The sequence below is a fragment of the Anser brachyrhynchus genome (assembly GCF_964034855.1).
Source record: "Anser brachyrhynchus genome assembly, chromosome: 1".
NCBI lineage: Eukaryota > Metazoa > Chordata > Aves > Anseriformes > Anatidae > Anser > Anser brachyrhynchus.
The window spans coordinates 12120953-12143275 of record NC_137694.1 but is presented as its reverse complement, the minus strand read 5'-3'; the positions used below and the strand labels follow the sequence as shown (position 1 = coordinate 12143275).

The 22323-nt window shown below is 38.0% G+C and overlaps 1 protein-coding gene and 1 long non-coding RNA gene across 13 annotated transcripts in view; both read right to left on the bottom strand.

Moving 5' to 3' along the window:
- Nucleotides 1-22323, bottom strand: part of MAGI2 (membrane associated guanylate kinase, WW and PDZ domain containing 2) — an 817299-nt gene that overhangs the window by 702875 nt on the left and 92101 nt on the right. The window lies entirely within an intron of this gene.
- LOC308190245 overlaps nt 1-22323 on the bottom strand; it is a 74074-nt gene extending 51751 nt beyond the window's left edge. The window contains exon 1 of the long non-coding RNA XR_013947027.1: nt 1-22323. This exon is cut by the window's left edge and continues 14129 nt beyond it. This is a non-coding gene — a long non-coding RNA (uncharacterized lncRNA).

Below are 22323 nucleotides of genomic sequence, written 5' to 3'. Positions count from 1 at the left end.
AAGCAAGAGAATGTTATTTAGGGATGTTGGAGTTTATGCTACTCTTCAAATACTGATGTATTTTGGGAAGAAGTTAAACAATATTTCATACTTTAAGTTTCTCAGCCAAGGAGTATTATACATTCAACAAGGACAGCAATAATTTATAGGATGTACCCAAGAACACACTCCATTCTTTATGAGATGTCATGCAACAACAGATTTAAGAGTGAGCAGGTACTTTACTGAACAGGTTTTGCAGGAGGACCAATGCAATTAAGATTTTATTAGTAGTATTATTATTATTGTTTGTTGCATAGTAATGGCAGTAGGCCTCAGAAAAATCAGGAGACTTTTACTATAGATATACAAAGTAAAAATTGTTCAGTGCTCTGAAGAACCTTCAGCTCAAATAGATAAAGATGGTAAAGAGCATTTAAAGACAGAGAAAAAAGGAAGAAGTCTCCTTTCTTTAAGCACACCAACTTTGTTTTGGCATACATTACATGAAAAGGAGATGCGTTTACCCACATCTCAGCTACGTAACACAATAACAGAACTGTCTTCTCCATCTGCAAGCAAAAAATGCATATAGTTAAGAATACAATGCCTTGGAGAAAGAAGAAGAAAAATCATAGAAACTAACATTAGCTCTTAGCAAAATGGAAATACTACATCCCAAAATCATGCCCAGAGCTCAATCCCCTGACACTGACTTCAGTGAGATGAATCTCTTTCCAATTGTATCTCTAGCACGGAGAGATGCATGCAGAGGAGTCTGTATAGGGTAAATCAATCTGACAGGCAGTATCAAAATCCATATTTAGGAATTCATAGGCTTTTCCTGATCAGTTATATAAAACAGACATTTCAAATCTTCTAATGGTTCAAATGTGACCTGAGTTATAACTAGCTGTAGTTTTTTCACCCATCCTTCCACACACACAGGTCAGGCTTTAAAAAGTCTTTTCACCAACCAGATCTTTACACCAAACCAAAAATGAAAACCAGTGGTCTCAAAGAAAAAAAAAAAAAAGTTAAAAAAAAAAGTGTGTAAGTAGATATTATGCTTTGTCCCTTGAAATGCTTTCAATTACTTTCCAGTTCCTGAAGTACATGGTGGACATACCAAAAAAAAAATAAAATAAAATCTTAAACTATTAACAATTATATAAACTCTTCCTCAGACAATGAGTTATGCACAGGGTTTAAATATTAGAAATTCACAATCATGTTTCCCCCTAAGTTGATGGTACTGCCTCTACGTGAGGTGTCAAAAGGAATTTATACCTTCTGCTACTTTCCCATCACAGACCGGAACAGACATCAAAGTCCTCTTTGAATGTTCTTCCAACACCAAGAGGACCTCCAAGATGAGCACAGTCTAAATGATTAAGGATCAAATTTACTTATTGGAAGGGTGGCAGGATTTGAAATGTCCTACAACAGCTACTGCAACTTAACAGAGAGAAAAATATTTGGGCTGTGAAGCATCAGGGGAATCATGAGTGGAATTATGGCCATTCTTGGAGAGTTATCAGGTGAAGGAAAGTCTAAACATTTCCTAGATGATAGGGTGTGCATTATGATCTCAGGTAAATAATTAAGAAGCAGTCTGCAACAAGTAGGAACGAGAGAAACAGAAGTAGAAAAATGCAGACCCACACTCCCCCTACCAAGGTGTACCATTCCTGAAAAGTATTAAAGCCTATGTAACATATAAATCAAAGTTATGTTCCTTCAACTACAATTGGACCCTTCACTTACTTCTGTGGATTGTCTCTATAAACATAATTTTCAGAAGGAGATATTGAGTGGAGAATTTGACGTACTGCCTCTCCACACAGGGCTCAACTTCCACTTTATACATCTACAGATCAAAACTTTCAATATTAGGAGAGGAAAAAAAAGTGATGATTACAGCATTTACGCCTCAGTATTGACTTTGTAGACTGTTGAAAACTTTGCAAGAAGTTGAACTTACTTGCAAATATTTCTTTAAAATAGTTAAACTTACATGTGTTCATAATCCAATTAGGAAAAAAATGACCTATAAACTATTCAAGACTTAATTTGTTCTTGATGTAGCTTGCATACATCTCCAAAACAAGTAGTCTCCTTACTACTATGGAAAAGAGAAAAAGCTTTTCTCTTCCATAGAAGACAATAACATAGAAGAGGATATTCTTTTTTTTTGGCTAAGCTTCAAGCTGTTTCTGATTTTTTGTTTCAGTAGTTATACTATTTTTAACTCTGCAAAGACAACTTTTATTACCTTACCCATTCCAGTGAATGCTTCCCTAAACAGAACAATGCTTAGAAACTCCTGGCAAACTCTTGCATATGTTTCACCAAGTATATATGGCTAACTGCTTCAGCATTTGATCCTACCCCAGGAGCAACACATATATAATTGCACTGTACTAAGTGCCAGTAATCTCATCTGCCAGCAGACTACAATAATAAAAAATAAATAAATAATAATAAAAAAATCAATTTGCATGAAATTAGACACCCTTCCATAACCTTGTGCCTCCTAGCACAAGTTTTGTATCTTCTCTGTTCCCCCACCCCTCCCAAATACAAAAAAACTTCCACACCCTCCAGCCCTAAAAGTTCTTCCTAGAACCCCAGTATGCAGAAATTAACTCCAGCACTACTGTCCCCACAACAACACACCCTACAACCTCCTCTGCTCTTTCACAGACAACCACAAACACATTTTCCTCCATCTATAACGGGACACTTCCTCTCAATCCACATTAATTGATACTCTTCACAGCATCCCAAGCAAGTTTCAAGAGCACCTTACCTTCTTTCCTAGCATCAACCTGCACTGGAGAGACAGGTCAGAAGGACCAGACAGTGCTAAAGCTCCATTAACTCAGACTTGAGTAATTAATTAGCTTTCTACACCTTTGTACATAATGATTGAGAGAGGAAACTACCTGTGAACAGCAGCTGGCATACCAACCAGCCTCCTGCCCAAGACTGATGATCCCAGAAAGGCCAGTCATCAGGTAGGGTGCCTACTTTACCCCCAGTATTAAGGTGCTAATGAAGGCAGGTAGGTTGCAAACTCTATCAATGTATTATTACCCCTAGGCTTCTTTTCAGCTATCCCCTGACCTTCCCATATGCCAAGCTCAGAAAGCCAACTTAAAACACCCCGTTCTGCTTACAAAAATCTATTTCTGTTAAAGGGAAAATCAAGAATAATGCTACTCTATCTGAGTTGGGAGGCGAGCCAATAAAGCCGCCTTGAAGGTGTAGATGATGATCTACTTTGTTTTCCAGAAAAATCTGGATTCATTAGATATTCCACCAGATAGCCTGAAAATTCCTTGTGTGCTTAAATTTAGTCACCTGAGTATACCTGAACATGATGATTTAATGATACTGGCATTCCTATATTTGTCACCTGTGACAGCTTTTTATGCTGCTAGATATTCCCTGAATAGCCACTCCTGGGATATCCTGAGCACATCCTGAAGCAGGGCAGCTACCACAAGCAGCTATAAACAAGTCATGAAGCCATAAGAGAAAGCACACAGGAAGAAGTCTGGCTTATCCTATTGCTTTGGGCACATAGCATTGGTGAAAAAGGGGAAATCTAGACTTTCAGTCTTTGTTTCTTGAATCAGTTTGAGTTTTTATACAACGATGATGTAAAACACAGAAAAGTTCCAGGGAACAGAAACTGGAACTTTAATTCATACATAAGCGCAGGGCCCTGCATAGTGATTTTAAGATTACTGACAATTAGCTTTCTTTTCCTTGTTCCCTTTCATGGGTTCCTTCAAATTCCATAGTTCCCTACATTTTGAACAGCACCCTTATTAACATGGAAAAGGTGGTTGCTGGCACACTTCTACCCTCCTCTGAAAAGGATGGGCAGATGGGATGCCAAATGCATTTCTCTAACGTTTGCTACTCTCTTCCTGTATTTTCTCTGAAGGTGGCCTGCACCTAATCTGATTGAAGAAGTCTCTCAAGGTGCTGAAAAAAACACAATGCAATCAAAGGAGAGCAATGGGTGTTTAAATGAGGCAGGCAGGATCCTGTAGATCTTCAGAAGCGCATCTGTTGAATGCATAGGGGAAAAGACAAAATTACAGTGGGCAGACAGAGCTGCTCACTATGGAAGCGGGCACTTACGCTCAGAGTGAAGCAGATGGCTATTAAAATTAGCAGCCTGGATTCTGAATTACTTTAGGGAATTAACAATTTCATCAATGACTCATTTAAAACAACCAAACTTCAAAATGAAAATAAAGTGCAATTATTTTGAATCATCTATTGAAGTAAGGAAGTAACAAAATGTTGTAACAAAATTGTACAGTGATTTACTGTAATAAAAAGCAGTATTCACATCAGATCAGTCAAGCTCTTTTGGCAAGTGAGATATCTAAGATAAAATCATTATACAGGAAAATTAAATCATCATATCTACTAACTGATGAAAATCATTCAAACATTGCATAAATTAATCATTACTTTTCCTTTTTTTTTTTTTTAAATGCATCACAAGAACAGGGTTTTACTGATTAACTGTCAGAAGATACAAAACATTTCCTGCCTGAGACAATCCAGAAGAAAAATGAAAGTCATTTTGTCAAGACCTTTATATTAATGAAACAGGAAAAGGTACGCTTGTGACAAACGAAAATATCCTTCTGGCCTAGGAAAAAGATGTCTGAGGAAAAAGTGAGATGCTACGATGTCTGGAGTTGAAAAGAAGTTTCTCCTCTAAGGCTTGTAGTTGTATAGATTGCATAATGAGGGACAGGAACACATTTTGGTGAAGCATTTGGAAATCGTTGTTGCAAGATGTTGAACCAGATGACCAGTTGAGTGGGTGCACTGTGGCTGTGTATCTTGGGGTTGTGACCAAATGTCAGGCAGTTTCAGCCACTGTCCCACCACCAAAATGCTCAGTAGGAGGGAGGTCTGGCTACTGATGGTTTATGAGTGAAGAGAAGAGAGGCTGAAGAGGTGGTACTTTGATACGTAACCAACTGAAAACCATTATACTGATGATAAAGCAACCAGCTGATTTTATTAGCTACCCAGATGATGCCCAATTGCCTGGTTAGTTTGTTATTATCAATGGCCTCATTTCCTTTGGGCATCCTAGAAGAGACCCAGCTGAGAAGAGACCTGACCAGAGGTTGCTGCAGTGGTCCTGCAGGTCTGGGTGGAGCGGGTATGCCATGGGCTCGTATGAGGAGGGGAATCGGTCCAAGGCAGAGAAAGCAAAGTCACGTCTGACCTTGTAGGCAGCATGGCCCAGGTGGGTGGGTGAGTCACAGACTGACGGGGAGCTACTGAACGTAGCAGCCTTCCATCTGCTGGCTGTGCTTTCACTTACTTCACAAATGTCCTAGGTGTCTTGTAGAAGATGACGCACTCAGGGTCTACACCCAGGATTCTATACCACTCTGTGTGCTATAGAATGAATTTATTATAAACACATACAAAAAGCTATCAGTTTATTTATATGTAGTTCTGTTCCTCCTCTGCCCTTAATTTATGGCTTTGTGCATATTTGGGCCCTTTGGGCACAGTCGTTCAGTTTCCCTATGCAGTCAGTTCCTTCAGTCGCTAGGGTCTCCGAGGGCACAAGACGCATGTCAAATCAGCCTGGCCCGAGATTTGCTCTGCCACAGCGGGACTGAGCGAGCTGATTTAAACATAACGCCAAAACCTCTACCAAGAGCAGTCTCTGCAGTGCTGGTACATGAATGCAGATGCATAGGGGGTGGCCCCACAGCAGCCCCAGGCAGTCTGTCATACGATGCTGATGCTTGCATCCATCCCTGTGCAGCTTTAAAGGCTGCATCTAGCAAAGTCACTGGCAATGCTGCCTTTCACAGCAATGAGTGAACGATCAAACCCTGGCACAGTGAGAGAGAAGAGGGGAAAAAAAGATCTTAAAAAGAAATAGGAAAACTGGCAGGGGGGTTATTAGCAGGTGTAGTAATTTATTCTTCTAACTCTGTTTTTAATATGGATTAAATTTCCAAATGATCATGTTCTTTTAACCCAAATTGGCAAAATAGACCACCAGCTGTGGGAAAAGAACACAGAAGTAGAAAACATCTAAAATATTTATAATTTTTTTTTTTTGCATTTAAGGATCAACAAAATAATACAAACAAAATGTAAAAAGTACGTGAATCTATTAAGATAAAACATTCAGCTTTTGCCACATGCTAAACTAAAATAGTGTATATTTTTCTGCCTAGAACTTACAAAATAAATAAATAAATAAAACACAGGAAGATAAAAGATGAAGGAACAGGGTCTATTTGAGTAATTAGTGAAATCACCTAGAAAAGGTAGTTCCTGACCTGCAGTGGCTATTCTCAGGACAGTTTCCCCATGTCTGCAGCTCCCTGCTGGGCACCAGGTGGTTCAGTCCCATTCCTGCAGTGCTGTTTGTTGGTCTGAAGCAGAGGATACGTGTGAGGGGTTGCCCACCCACACCAGCCTGGCACTTGGTGGTTGACGTTCTCATGTGGGAGACGTGGAACTGAGTGATGACTGCAGAAGTCAGCTCTCTTACCTCCTGGCAGGTGTTTGTAGTATGTGGTACACTACAAACGGTAGGTACTATCATATTACTCTTATTTCTTTGCAATGACAACAGTAGGTTCTGTTCAGCTGTTCCAGAAAAATCAAAATAAAAGTCTGGAAGAGGTTGGTACTGGGAGAGAACTCCAAACTTTGCTCTCTCCATGGATGTAGGCATTCTACTTCTGGATCAAAGGACAAAGATTAGCTCCTGCCGTGGGGCAGGTGTTCAGATACCCTTCCTGTGCTGCTCTCTGGCAGCTCCTTTGTGCTGACTTCTCACTCAGCCTTAGGTTTTCAAGTTGCTTCATTAAGCTTCCAGTTTTCCCTATTCAGTTTCCTGGAGCTCAGGCACAAAGTTCTCAGTGCAGCGTTTTGTGTGGGTCATTATGTCTATAGCAGCCAGGGACGTACCAGCTTGTAGGTAAGTATTTTATAAGCCCTAGCCCTAACCTTATTCAGTAATAACTTTCTCAAATACGTAGTTTTCATTGAATTGCTTTAATGTAGTTATGCCCATCATGTAAATAAAATAGTTTTCTGTTCCTTTCCTCTATGGAACAAATTAGATTTTTTATCATCTCATTACAACATCTGTTCAGCAGAGTCAAGTCCAATACAGTTCTGAGGTCAGTTCCTGTAGCCTGAGAAAACAGAAAATATTATTATCCTAATTTAGCAGTTGCAAGAGGCCAGTCGCTGAGGCCAGCAGTTCATGTTCAGAATTCCCTGATGTGTTCGAAATTCTTTGATTTTGGCTAGTTCCACAGCCAAGGAGCAATGCCATTCTGTGGAGGGGAATTCAAATAGGGTGGAAATAATTTGGGTTTTGAAGATTCATGCTAACATAAAGGCGTCTGAGGGGATTGTGCAAAGGGCCTAGTGTACTATCAGTTTCATCTACATCCTTTTAAGACATCATTTATTAGGCTCTTACCTGCAAATAATTACATGTGTGCTGAACTTTAATTATGCAACTGTTAAAAGATCCATACACATACACACACAAAAATAAATAAATAAAAACAATTTACTGGAAGCCTGGTAATGTTCAATCGCCAAAAAAAAAAAAAATTAATGATGTGAGAACAAAGCTATAAATTCATGAGCACCGTTAATTGGCATTCTCCCTGTTAGCTCATTATTTGCTTAAAAACAAATGTCTCTCACAGAATCACAGAATGGTTTAGGTTGGAAGAGACCTCTGGAGGTCATCTGGTCCAAACTCTCTGCTAAAGGAGGGCTGCCTAGAGCATGTCGCCCAGGACTATGTCCAGATGGCTTTTGAATATCTCGACGGATGTGAGAGACCTCAAAAGATAGTCTAGGAGGATTAAAAAGATATTTTGAGATCTTACAAGATATGAGGAGATCTCTTAAAAAGAACTTGTGTATACCAAGAACAATCAATACACCACATGAGACTATTCACCACATCTCCACAGGCTGGAACCTTTCTGCCTCAGAAAAAAAAGCCCTAACTCTTTAAAGTAAATAAATACTTAATTAATATAATAATAATCTAATAACTAAAAATTCCAAATGAAAAATTTCCTTTGAGTTAAACAGCTACAGATTTTTTTTTTTCGGTGTTTTAAATCCCACATTATAAGATTTTATGCCAAACTAAAGTATATGTCCTACAAAAATGGCTATAGACTACCCAGAAGACATCACTATGCAGTCCTAACACTCTGAATTTAATGCAGTTCTTTGTGTTTGAATATTGCAGGGCATTAGCATGTACAATTGCAATTTTAAGTGTTTGAACATTCAGCAGTATGCTCAGGCAAACTGTTGTGCTTTAGATCAGTGCTACCTTCAGTTACTGCAGCCAAATAACTCCACCAATCCCACAGAAGTTAGCCTGAAACAGCTACGGGCACTTTTGCCATATATGGATATCTAAAACATTTTCTTTCTTGTCTTTATAACAGCTAACACATCAACAAAATCAAACAAAGCCATGTATTGTTTCAAATTGTACTGTTTCAAATACTAAACTAGCATAGATTAACATTTTTTGCCTCTACATACAATTTTAAGATATGCAGTTCCTGCAACTTGCATGATTTAACCAAACTACAGCATGGGTATATATCAAGTATTCAGAGCTATGCTTATTGTGTACCAATTCAATTCATACCAATTTCAACTAGAACACAAGTATGCACACATTAAGGTTCATACCGCTTTACACAGAACCTCTTTACTAAAATGCTCTGGTTAATTCAGCCATGTGGTTATAAATCCTTTTATGAAATTTCTTAAAAAAATTATTTCTGCCTAATGAATAATGCCATTGCAATCTCATTTCTGGTCAAAATTATTTACAACATACAAAGTAAATATAGCCAAAGTGGTCACAAGTTATGACCATCGTATGAAACGACTGAAGTCATGTGCATCTCTCAAGTTCTCAGTTTTGTACTTTTTTTTTTTTTTATGAATTGTATTTTCAGCGCCTTGTGTTAGATTTTAATAAATGACAAGAAAAGTTGAGAACAATCTTAACAATATGTACATGAGGTCAGACTTTCATGTTTGGAAACTCTTTATGGAAAGGCAAATTATCCTTTCCAGGAAATCTGCTATTAGTTTGACCAAAAGCAGGATGTTAATTTAAAATAATATCTGTCTGAGAATAAAACACGTTTCAGATGAAAATAGAACTGCAAGTTTAATTAATGTATGATTATACTGTCTTCTTACAAATCAAGATTAAGGATATATCTGTGTAATTAGAACTTAGAAACTTATCATCATAATTGTTTTTTATACATATGCAAAGTGCCCTTGATAAAGGCATGACAGTGCCTTTGCTTCATTGTTTCACTGTGGGAAACCATGAGTTATTTTTATGTATTTATTTATTTTTGAAATCAGCAGTAGCAGCTATGTTATCTCCAAGTATGTCACCTCATAACTGGACAAGATATTTTTCTTTCACCCTCAACATAAGCACCATAATGAATGTGGCATTGCACGAGCAAGTAAGGAAAAGTCTGATGGTTCTTCTCAGAAAGTCAAGAAACTGAAGAAAGATTAAGTTTCCAAAGAGATGAGCCGTTCATCATCTGCAGACAGCTTTAAGCTTTGATACCTATATTTATACAGTTCATTACTTTTTCACAAGAAGCAAAATGTTCTTGTTCCACAGCTGAATCAAGTTTTTGAGGATTTAGCAGAATATGTATTAATCATTGCATTCTTTTCATTTTTTAAAAGAGAATGTGTAATACAAAGGAAGACAACAAGTTTTATTCTCCAAGAAAAAGCAACAGCTCAGTTTCACAACATTAACTTTGACAAATATTCATGAAACCATAACCTACTGGGTCCAAAAAAGGAAATAGCTCATATTCAAATGAACTCATTTTCACAACTATTTCTCATTAATCTCTTCTCACGTAGGCTTATGTTTTAAACATAAAAGAATTCCTTGCTTCCATTTCCTATACTATTTTAGCTTCTTGCTTTCTTAGAACAGCTGTGCCTAACTTCATATTTATACAAACATTTTCTTCATGCTATTTTCCAGTTACTCTTCTGTGAACCTGCAGAAATGTGGGTTGTTAGACATAGAACGTGCACTTTTTAAAAGCACTAGTGAGAGTAAGGATCATGGCTCTTAATGAATTTCAATTGTAGATGTGGCATCACCTTCTTAGGTCTTTCCAAAACAGTTGTTTTACAGAACAACAGCAAACCTGTTCTTTACAAAGTCACTTAATCTGCAACGCATTAATTTTAACTATAATAGAATTTCTTCATTACAAAAACTATCATATAACACAATGCAATATGCAATTGATGCAGTGGAATCTTATGTCAGAGTCTAGAAATTTGACCTGCTAGTTAGGTTTCTATTTCTGTGTAAGGCACTGCTTTGCTGCACTGCCTGCTTACATTTTCGTTGGCTCTATTTACTCAACTGTAAAATAAATATTAAAAATGTTATTATAAAAAATACTTTCTTTAAAATGTTTGGATATATTTGCTCAAAACTTTGAGATCCTAGACAGAATAATGAAGGCTATCGCTCTGCAGATGTTTAACCTGAACTAATGTTACATGTCCTTTCAAGAACAACCCTCCTTTTCTAAATAAACTCTTGGTGTTTTCCTCCCTTTAAACAATATTCTCTTCTTTGCTAATATTGTATGGTCATTCAGAACTACTTAGTCTAGGGGAAAACAAGGACATTTTTCTTTGCACAATATCTATGGATCTGAACCATGGAAAAGGTGTTTCTGCTACCAGCATACGCAAATCTGAATATCAATAAAATTAATCTTTCCTTGAAGAAGTTGGAGAGAAACCTGCCCACTGTGAATGACCACAGCACAGATGAGGTTGGCGGGCACTTCTGGAGACCACCAATCCAACCCCGTACTCAGAGCAGAGTTAACCAGCGCAGGTTGCTCAAGCCATGTTCAGGTGGGCTTTGTGTGTCTTGAAGGATGGGGACTCCACAACCTGTCTGGTCAACCTGTCCTGATGTCTATCCATCCGTAGAGTAGAAGTGTTCTTTATGATGTTTAAAAGTAATTTCTTGCTTTTCAAACTGTGTCCACTGCCTCTTCTCCTTGTGGTGTCACTGGGCACCACTGAAAAGAGTCTGAGCCTTCTCTTTATCACACTGACCAGCCCCATCTTTCTCAGACTCTCCTCAAATGAGATGCTCCAAGCTCGTATTCAGTGTTTTTTCCCTGGACTTGCTGTAGTAAATCTGTGTCCTTCTTGTACTGGGGAGCCCAGCTCTGAACATGGCATATGCCAATGTAATGTACTTGTTCCCAAAAAGCAGAACTTAAATGCTTTGAGATAGCATGGTTATACCTTCATTTATCCTCTTTAAATTAATTTTCACTAAAAGCTTTATCTTTAACCATGCTTTCAAAGATGAAACACCTCGTAAAAAAATCAATGAGTGTTTAAGGTGTGGATCAATGGTATAATACAGCATTTAGTCTTTATGTTAGAACAAACTGCTCTAATTGGCTACTCATTAATTCTTAGGATCTCTTCCTGACAGGTTTGATTAATGCAGACTCTCTGTCCTTCATATTTGTACATTAGAATCTTTGACTTTTCAAACGGCTTTTTCCCCGATACCTCCCCAGCTTTGGCCATTACATCTAATTCAATCACACTTCAAAGCAATAATGAAAAAATATTATTGTGGGTTTAATATTTAGCAGTTATCTTGGGGTTGTTCTTTATGGAAAATTCAGGTGGAGACAATGGGCGTTGTGGCATCAGGCTAACAGCAGGCTATTTATCCTTGTGGTAAGGACAATACTCCTAGGAAAGGATTTAGATAAGAAAGAAATCACAAGCTAAAAAAATACTTAAAATGTAAAAAAGAACGCACAGTAATAGCAAAAGACACTCTAAAAATCTCTAACCACATTCCCAAAAATGTTGGCTAACCCAGTAGAAAAACAAACACAAGTTTCAGTCCAGTTTATAATAAACATTTTTGTACATTCTGTTTCATTTTGCTCTATGCAGTATGCTCCTCATATGTAGTACCATGAGTGTCCCACAGGGAGTTAACTGTCAGTTTTTTCACTTTTTTTTACATGCAAATATTCTGCTTTCTAAATAATGCCCTCTTTCTCTACCAATTCATCAGTAAAAACACCAATATTAAGGACAGTTTACATTTTAAAATTTTAGGAAAATCATACACATTAAAAAAAATAAATAGAAAAACTGCTAGCTGAAAATCAAAGGCCAGATTGTTTTATTTTTGACCAATACAGAAGAGATAATTAGACCATAAAATTAGCAAAAGATCTTACATAAAACTGGGGAGACAGTGAGTCCCAGTACCACAGGTCCATGGGAATTTGTCAGACAGATGATGATCTGTGCGTCATCTCATGGTAGAGGAAAAATTCTAAATCTGTTTGCACAGAGCCTGCTCTCCCAAAGAGATGGATAGGTAAATATTTCCTGATGAAATTAGCATATCTCTGATAGATCTCTTTCTTGCAGCAAGATGGAAAATTATTTAAAAATATTTACTTACATTATGGATGCACCTATATGCATTAAGAGCTGTGGACTCATAGGAAAAAGATTAAACCCACAGATTTTGCAGTCTTATTAAATATGTGACAGGAAAGAAGTAATGGAAACCACAAATAATTGTGAAAAGAGTGCAGCAGGAGAAGTTTTTGATTAGCTTCATAAGCTGCTAATACTTGCTAGCAGCACTGCTGTGAATGCATGGTAACACGCTGGGAAATCCTGAGGAAGGACTTGAATGAGGACAATATAGTGGCTAGGCAGACATTCATCCATGAAACAGTGCTGTCAATAAAAGTTATTCAATTTATTTATTTTCTTCCCTTCAGCAGTGGAGTTTGGTGCAGCAAAGGGATCCTGAATAGGTCTCTGATAGAATCAGCAGCACTTTCTTTAACTAAAGCAGGTGCTGCACGTTGCCTTCTGTGAAGTGTGCCAGAGTATTGGACAAACACTGGGCATATGTTTCATAAATAAGCAATAGGTATACAGCAAATTTATTTGCAATATGCTGTAGTCACCAGGTACTGAGGATATCATGAGATTTCATGATAAAAGTGTTTTGACAGGGCAGGAAAATAAAAGTATTAAAATTGCAGGCTTGAATATCAGAGAAATCAGATATGACATAACAGAAGATTTTATACAGTTTGGGAATTGATGCAACATGCAGGAAGAATTTCTGTTAAAAAACCCCTCCAAATCTCAGGATACCAAATGATGCAATCATGAACAACAGCAAGATAGTTTTAAGTTGGGTTTCAGGTGCTAGGCAGCTACCAGATACCCAGCACCACTGTGAAGACAGAAAATTTAAAATAATTTAGTGAATCCTAGTGCTGGGCAGTTTACAGTCTTCTTGTTATTACCAACATCTATTTACAGAAAGACAGCTACAGCAGGCTATGAAACAGTTGGATAAAATCTTTCACAGCATCTTATTTTGAAGCATGTGTAGCAGCACTGGAAAGATTTACCTTGGTTTATCCTCAGTTCTCCAGAAAACAGAGAGGTGTACAAGGATGAACTATGATAAATACTAGGGGGGGTTATATCCTTCCCAGTGTCTATTACTGGAAATCAATCTAGCTAGAGGTTGCAGTAAAAAGAGATATGAAGTCATACAATATTTGGAAGTCTACTTTTTAAACTAAGATTCAGACAGGTAAAATAGATAAAATACAGTTGGCTTGTGACATATAGCAGGTCACACAACATAATGGTCCACATCAGGTCTAACCCTCTTATTTCTGTTAATATAAATATCGTTCATGACCTACCTTAAGCATTTTTCCTAAGATGTAAGGCATTTTTATTTTGGCAATGTTTCTCCCCTTAAATATTCTAGTGAAATTGTCTGTATGTTTTTAAGCATAATCTGATCCTTTCCACACTGGTCATCCCATAAACACCAAGGTTGATGAGCTGGAGAACCAAAACTGCCTCTTAAGATGGACACTGCTGTAGGTCCACACAGAGATAACACATCAGTACTCAGGGAGTGACAAGTGAAGCAGGAGATCTTATACAGCAAGAGGTATGCATTCATATCCAACCACCAAATAAGTAGAGTGAATGACAAAGTCAACAGTCTGAAATTTGATGGGGGGCAGGCATAAAATGTGTTCTGGGTGTTGAATGGTACTGGAGTGGGAATGGTGAATAACCTAAGGAGGACTAGCAGTCTGCCAAACATGTCGAAGGATGAGGAATAAGTAGATAAGCTAAAGCAGTCAGTAGGTCTGACACTGTGGAGTCAGCAGTATGTGTAATAACAGTACAGATGGATCAGTGGGTGTCCACTCAACCAAACGAAAGATGCACTGGGGCAGAAGCAAAATGCGGCACACACTAAAAGAGGAGAAACCACAAAGGGCTATTAGGCCACCAGCCTGAAATAGGAGATTAAGATTTCATTCCTAGGGTAGGGTATTTACTGTGGTCACACACAATCAGTTTATTATAGTACAATAGCTAAAGTGAGGGCTAACAGGAAAGAATTAGTACCTGTGTGAAAGCTGGCAGACAGAACTCAGGCAAAGAAACCCAAAGAGCTATGAAAAGGCACTATGAAGTCCCAGTCTTTCAGTAAATCAAAACAATGCTTGTAGAAACTGCAGCATCCAGGTAAACAGCATCTCTTAACTAAACACAGTTTGGCCATGCAGACACAGAAACTGCTCCTGTTGCCACCCAGCACACTTACCAGGAACAGCTTTCAGAGTCAAATCGCAACTTTCTTAGCTTTAAAAGCAACATAGAGAACTCCATCAACAGCAAATATTTTCTGCATGATAAATGGTGCATATGAAGGCAAACCCAATAGTAATATATATGTCAAAGACAACACTGTACTTCCCGATTATACCCTTATTTGTGAGTTTAGGACGAAATAATACCTTTAATTAAAATGACTAAAACCTCATATCAGGGTTGTGGTGTTGCATAAATGAACATCATGATTACAGTTACTGGAGAGTTGCCAATATTTAAAAGCATAAGAAGTTTGATTTTTTTTTTCTTTATGAGAGAATTAGTCTACACTGTACACAGCTAAAATCCAAAGTCCTCATAGAGTAGCACATACTTTAAAACTGTTAGAACAAACCTCAGAATTTAAATTATCAATTGTAGTGTTGAGCAATTAAAACTACCATAGATTTTTATTTCAGCTGACTGTGAGTCAAAAGAGCACCGTCACATGACATGTTGCATCTGCCAAAATGAATGCAAATCTTTATTCATGCTGGATAAGTCTCCAGTAGATGTCAACGAAGGAGGAGTTCCTCACTCACACCTTTCTGTGCTCCTTGATTCTTTAAAGTATTTTTCAGATTCTTTCTTATAGCTCAGTACCTTTCCTCTCTCCAACACAGAGTTATCAACACCACTGCAGTTCTCTTCAACGGATTGATACAGACAGATATTAGCTTTGCACCTGGCTCGCAGGGGAATTGATGAGAACCTGGCATCAATGATGCTCAGAGCAGCACTCCAACTGACTCTGCTGAAGGCAGAGTTTTACATAAGGTGTCTAAATGGACTCCAAATTATTAAATTTTTACAGTTAAGAAAATCCTCTGGCTGAAGTGTATCCAAAATCCTTGGTAAGTCACTGAGGACAATCCTGTTCTACTATTTATGAGGAATCAATAAGAGCTGCAATAGCTGTTCATGAGCTCCACTGACTAATTAATACTTCCAATACCTTTGTGAGGGAGCTCGTTACTCCATTCAATTCAGAGCTGGAAAACTCAGCCATAGGGATTGTTTTAATGGTTTTCTCCAGCCACACAGGAAATCAAAGGAAGAGCAAGGACTAGGTTAAATTTAAACACCTAGCTTAGCCAGCCCTCTTGGTGGTATGGCCAGAGGCTGCCTCTCCAAGGATCACGGGGCGAAGCACAACCTCCAGAGGAATGCTTTGCTTCGCTTTCTTCCCTTATGAAGATGATAGGAAAAGAAATAAATAGGAATAAACTATTTAAATAGTGAAAATTCACTGAGGTTTTGGGAAGTTTAGTGGAAGACAACAGAAGTAAAGGTGTGGAGATAACAAGTGAGAAGGGGGATTCACCTACGTATCAGAATTTGGGAGAAAGGCTGGAGAAAAGGGATGTGTGAGGAAGAAGGGAAGCTATGCAACAGTTGAAGATGAATACAGAAATATAATAAAAGTGACAGTGAGTAACTGTGAAGAATGATCCAAAGAAGACTTTGTGAGCAGGCATTTCTAGACAAGAATTACAAAGCATTCTTTATATATATATGTACTTTAGAGACAGTAATGAGGTCAAGAAATCCTTGTAGACATAAGTTTCCAATGGCAGCTCAAACGTACAAGTACAAAATGAAACTGTCACTGAAATGTATTATTATCCTCTAAAGAACCACAGTGGTGGTTATGAAGCTACACATAAAGAGATTTTAAACATGTAAGACAAGGATTCCATTCTTGTATTGGCATCTACAGTTTCATACAAACACTTGATACAACATCAAAACTTCCTCAGGGAAGTTGGGGTTGTTCAGCCTGGAGAAGGGAAGGCTCTGGGGAGACCTTATAGTGGCCTTCCAGTGCCTAAAGGGGGCCTACAGGAAAGCTGGGAAGGGACTCATTGTCAGGGGTATAGTGATAGGAGAATGGGAGAATGGCTTTAAATTAAAAGAAGGCAGATTTAGATTAGATATAAGGAAGAAATTTTTTTACTCTGAGGGTGGTGAGGCACAGGACCAGGTTGCCCAGAGAAGCTGTAAATGCCCCACCCCTGGCAGTGCTCAAGACCAGGATGGATGGGGCTTTGGGCAACCTGGTCTGGTGGAAGATGTCCCCGCCATGGCGGGGGGGGTGGGGAGGGGAGGGGTGTGTGTGGAACTAGGTGGTCTTTAAGGATCCCTTCCAACACAAACCATTCTATTCTATCCTTCTATTCTATTCTGTTCTGTTCTGTTCTGTTCTGTTCTATTCTATTCCATTCTATCCTGAAGTTGTTAAAGTTTATAGCACTCCTGTGATCTCAAATACTATTTGAATCAGATCAGTTCAAAAGGTCAAATGAAAACCTTGTATTTACTAGCAAAATATATGGGGACAGTCTGTCCACTTCTGGGAAAAAAAAAAAAAAGAAAAGTCTTCAGCATAACATGCAGAGGAAATGCTTGGTAAAGTTTTTCCTCACACCATATGAGGAAAAAATAAGTTGTAGCTATGTAGCTATGGGGCATTCAGCTTCTCAATCTGCTGTTGTTTGCAATCAAGGCAATTTATGCTGGCTTGCTCATCTATGATAACAGCCAGAGGCTGGTAGTTTTCTGTCCTTTCATTCATAGAACAGAAGACACTCATACTCGATGAAGAAGAGAAGACAGATATTCTTAGCTTTGCACTTACTGTGAGGGAAAATATTTCTATCAGCACAACTAGCATTAGTCAAGGTTATTCATTTTTTTAAGGAAAAATGAAAAAAAATATTAAAAAGATAAAAGTGCTGTTTCAGTGACATGCACAGTACGGATTGAATTCATCTCACCAATTAAGACACCTAAAATGAAATAAGACCAAGGTTTACATGTAGGTTCGTGGTGTCACGTGCTACGGTAAGTCCACCTGGCCTTCAGCTACCACTCTAGAAGGCATGGGGTGTATCTGTAAATCCACACAGGTACCCCAGATGTCTCAGATATTTCAAGGCAACTCAATAGCTCCAACTACCTATGTGTGGTCAACTGAATCAAGTTCTACGTGTTTAAAATCCTTTTACAGTCAATAGTGATATAATCAAATTAGTCAGTGGAGATCTAGATGGACTCTTCCTGGTAGCTGAGTAGTCTGGTGGCTTCACTGGATGGAACTTGGTTGCTTAAGCCTTAGATCTGAATGCTATTAAAGACTTTCTACGTATATCCAGCTGGACTGGCAGGTGTTACAGTGGAGCCATGGGATACCTGCATGCTCCTGGATAGCAACTGGAAACCAGGCAGTATATTCTGTCATCTCCAGCTGCACTGTGCACTTACATGTAGATATCTGAATTGAGCCTTCCTGACCAGATCTCCAAGTGCCAGAATGGGATGCTATGTACAAGTTCATATGTAGATATCCAGTCAGCTGTCTTAACCTCCAGACTGAAACCCACCCCAATGTAAACACAAATATCTCATGTAATCATTCTGGACAGTCCTCCTATCTCCAGCTTGCAGCCTAAAAGGACTTGTGAAAGTCTTAGATAATATCTGCCAGCACTGAGCAAATGTTGTGCATACCCCAGCATGTGTCTAATAACATCAGGCCCTTATGGTTAGGCAGATGGATCATTTCTCTTGTTTCTAACCCTAGAGAAATGAAGATGTAAGTTTTATTTAATGACCTCAATTTTCAAGTTCCAATTGTAAAATCTGAATAATAATAAAACATGGTTATTGGTGTTATCAGACATGTTAGCATCAAAAGCATATTTCTGCAATTTCAGTATTGCATCCACTCACTGTGAAACAACTATTTTGTCTGTAAGAGACTGTCTGCTGCACTGGAGTGTTAGTAAATACATTCCATTATATGACCAAGGCCCTGTTTCTGTTTTCCATAAAGTGAATGTAGGATTTCTGGATCCAAACTGTTGCCTGAGTTAAAGAAAACTTTGACAAGCAAAATAACAGCAGGGTCCTAGGACTGTACATTCTGCCCTCTAAACCATGTTGCCCCCAATTCTGTCACATCTGGATTGTGGCTGAGCCGTGGAACTGTATTTCTCATAATGCTGAGTAAAGATGGAGAAATTAGGAGGGCTGGCAAGAGTCTGTAAGTCCAAAAATTTAGTGTCATTGATCATGACAACATATTCCACAGAGCCAGTCTGCATTAATAAGGCTACCACTTGTTTAAGTCGGATGTCTTTAATCGCTGCATTCATTTCTGCAGTATCCAAAATGGCAGGAGTAATAACAGGAAAAGTTCTCTGCTTGTGGTATAATTCCATTAAAATAATGGCAATAGAGTATTTGGACCACAATATTCCTTTACAAATTATCATAACCATTTTTTAAGATGTGGTGATTATTTTTTTTCACACCAAATTCTGAAAAATCAAGAGCATATAATAATAATGGAAGGTAGAAAATTCAGATATTAACAAATGAAAATATATGATTTTAATATAAAAGCCATCTTTGTGGACTAGTAGTAAATCTTCCATAGTGGAAAAGAAATGGAGCTCTCAAAAAGGTACCAAAGTGCCATGACATAAATGAAATAAGCCACAGACATGTCTTCCTCGGTGGTAGTTCCTTTTTTACCTGCTTCATGAAATACTGTTACCTATGCTTCATGAAATACTGCTAGTATAAAAGAAATCTAGAGGGTTTCTGTTTGTTTGTTTTAGTGTGATTTGAAATAATCACTCCCAACACCTCGGTTACAGAACATCATTCAGAAAGGAGATTGCTTCCTTCCTTCTTGGCTCTGGTTCAACTCCGACAAGAAAAACATCCGAGCTTTAACATTTATTAATTTTATTTTCTATTGCTTTGGGAAAAAAATGTGGCGAATGGAAGAAGGGAAAAAATGAGAGCACAGTGTATGATGCAACATAATAAATAAAGTGTTACATGTCATTAGTATTATGGAAATATTTGTGGCCTTTCATGCTCATATAAAAATGATCTACATAAGCAGTCTTTCTTCTCCAGAACAATACCCATTAACTTATTTTTGATCAAGACTTCATGTACAAAATACATGGGTAAATACCACAAGGATCCTCCTCCCTTGCATGACCCATAATATCATAACATTCCGATGATTCCCATGAAAGTTGTTGATCAGCCTGAATGTTTGCTCCACAATTTCAAAGCACGTTTGAAGGTCATACGGTTGTTCACTGCCATAGATTTAAACAAATCAGCTCAAATATCATTAACAGAGAGCCAGGCACAGAGTCACAGTAACAGATGCCCTGTAAATTCTTGGAGAACCAATACAAAAGGAATTTACAATGCAAAAGAAAGGTAAAGAGCAGGATTACCTGGGGGACAATAAGAATCTAATAAATGAAAGAATAAACAGTGTTTATTACCACAGGTGTAAGTCTGAAGATCTTAAGCAAAAAGTGATTATTCAGAAACAACTAAGAAAAAAGGAGATAGTGTAAATCTTTCACAGGTAGGGGAATTTATTTTGTGGCTGGAGATAGCATATAAAAAAAAAAAAGCGAGATAAGCATTTGGTACAGTCACAGGAGCAAACAAACTGAAAGAAAGAATATGATAAGGGAATGGTAAGGGTCATAAGTGGTACAGATGGCATGAAGAGAGATGGGAGACAAATGAGTGGAGATAGACGTAAGAAAAACAAATAAATATCTTTAATGACATTCAGGCAGCAGATTGGATTTTTTTTTTTTTTGCCAAAATAAAAAGTTTCATTTCCTTTATTTTTTTCAATGAAAAATGTTTAGTTCTTGTCAAAGAAAACTGAGCTGTCTCTTAAACAGCCTTTTTCCCATAATTTTCTGATGGTTTCTATGGAACACTGTTGCCAGCCTCCTGATACCTCTATACTACTATCCTGCTCACAAAGATGTACACATGTATACTGTAAGTCAGCCTAGGCACCAGGAACAGCTGTGGGCCAATGTGATTCAGTGCAGGCTGTCAATCCTATCTGAAATCACGTGTAAGTGTCGTGATGGCTCCATGCATCAAGGTCTGTATTGCCACAAATGCCTTCTCATTCTGTCCATACTAAATTAGGTCTTCTGTAGGACATGTCAGGCTCTATGCTGTGACATTTCGGTTTGCAGTTTGACTTGAGTGACTTGCGCCAGATTTGTAAGAGCACATACTAGCATCTTGAAAAATTGCACCATTTCTCTGCATCCTCCTGACTAATCTACTCTCATTCTTAGCATGCTTCATCAGGAGCACTTGAGCCATAAGGACCAACAGGATGACTAAGAGTGCTAGTAAAACAACAAACATTTGAGGTGTGAGATTCTGCAGATCAGAAAAAGAAGCAAAAGGACAAGGCAGCAGATGAGAGTCCACTATAGCACAGTCAAGGGCCAGGACGACCTAAGACTAGGAAAATGGCTTTATGGAAACAAAGCTACAGAACATGTATGGAGGGAATTGAAGGCTCTTTCCAGATCTTATAAATAAATATTGCCTTTAAATAAGATGTTCCTAGGAATTCTTTTACAAAAGGATAAAAATACTCAGATCAGGTAGGAATTTATCTGAAGTATGAAGCTCATTTTACTCAAAATATAAAATAATCAGTAGATTGGAATGGTTCTGCCAAGTTCCTCTACTGGAACAGTTAATGAATAGCCTACTGTATTACAAATCTCTCATGCTCCACAGTGTTTTACATCAGGAATCACTGCTAATAAAGGGGGAACAAATAACATCTATCTTCAGAGAAGCTATTATCAGAGCAGAATTACTCAGTATAATTTAAATGTTAAAACAAAAACAGAAAATTACTTTAAAGTAAAGGAATCAGAGCCAAATTTCTCTAACCTGAGACAACAATTAATCTCAAGAGAATAGGTACTGCCAGTCTCTTGAATTCTCCCCCAGCCTGCTTTTACTCTGCACTGAGTAGTGTAAAAAGAAGAAAATTGAAACTTCTGCCTCCCAGAATGAATAGATTTAGACAAAATACATTGCCTCCTAAAGCATTAAGTAACTTCAACATTCAATAAGCAGTGAATAATACAAGTGAAAGAGACCAACAGCTACTCAGTAGGAAGAAGACCATCCTCATGCTTGGCTCTGGCAGCTTTTAGTCAAGATGATAATATAAAGTAAATAAAAAACTCCCCTAATAATTCCAGGACGTTCTCCAGACTCCATAAACCATTAGCATTTACTATTATTATTCAGTTGGCATTTTGAAATAGCAACTGAGATCAACGCCTCATTGTACTAGGCATAAAGTAAGAAACTAATAAAAAAGTCACACTCTCTTGCTCTTTGTAAGAAGGATTTTTCAAAGTGGCATACCTGTAGGTTTTCAAGTATCCATGTCAGAAGGTGGAGCAGACTATGCTGTCTACATAACCAAGAAACCCAGTGACCATAGCAAACTTGGAAGAGTCATTACTTTCAGTACCTAGCTATTTAAGATCAAGAGCATGGAGAACTGAGGAATAAGCCCAGCACTGAGGACTGAGCCTGAAAAGGTAAAGTAGTGCTACTGTGACTTTTCCGCATCCACAGAAAGTCCCA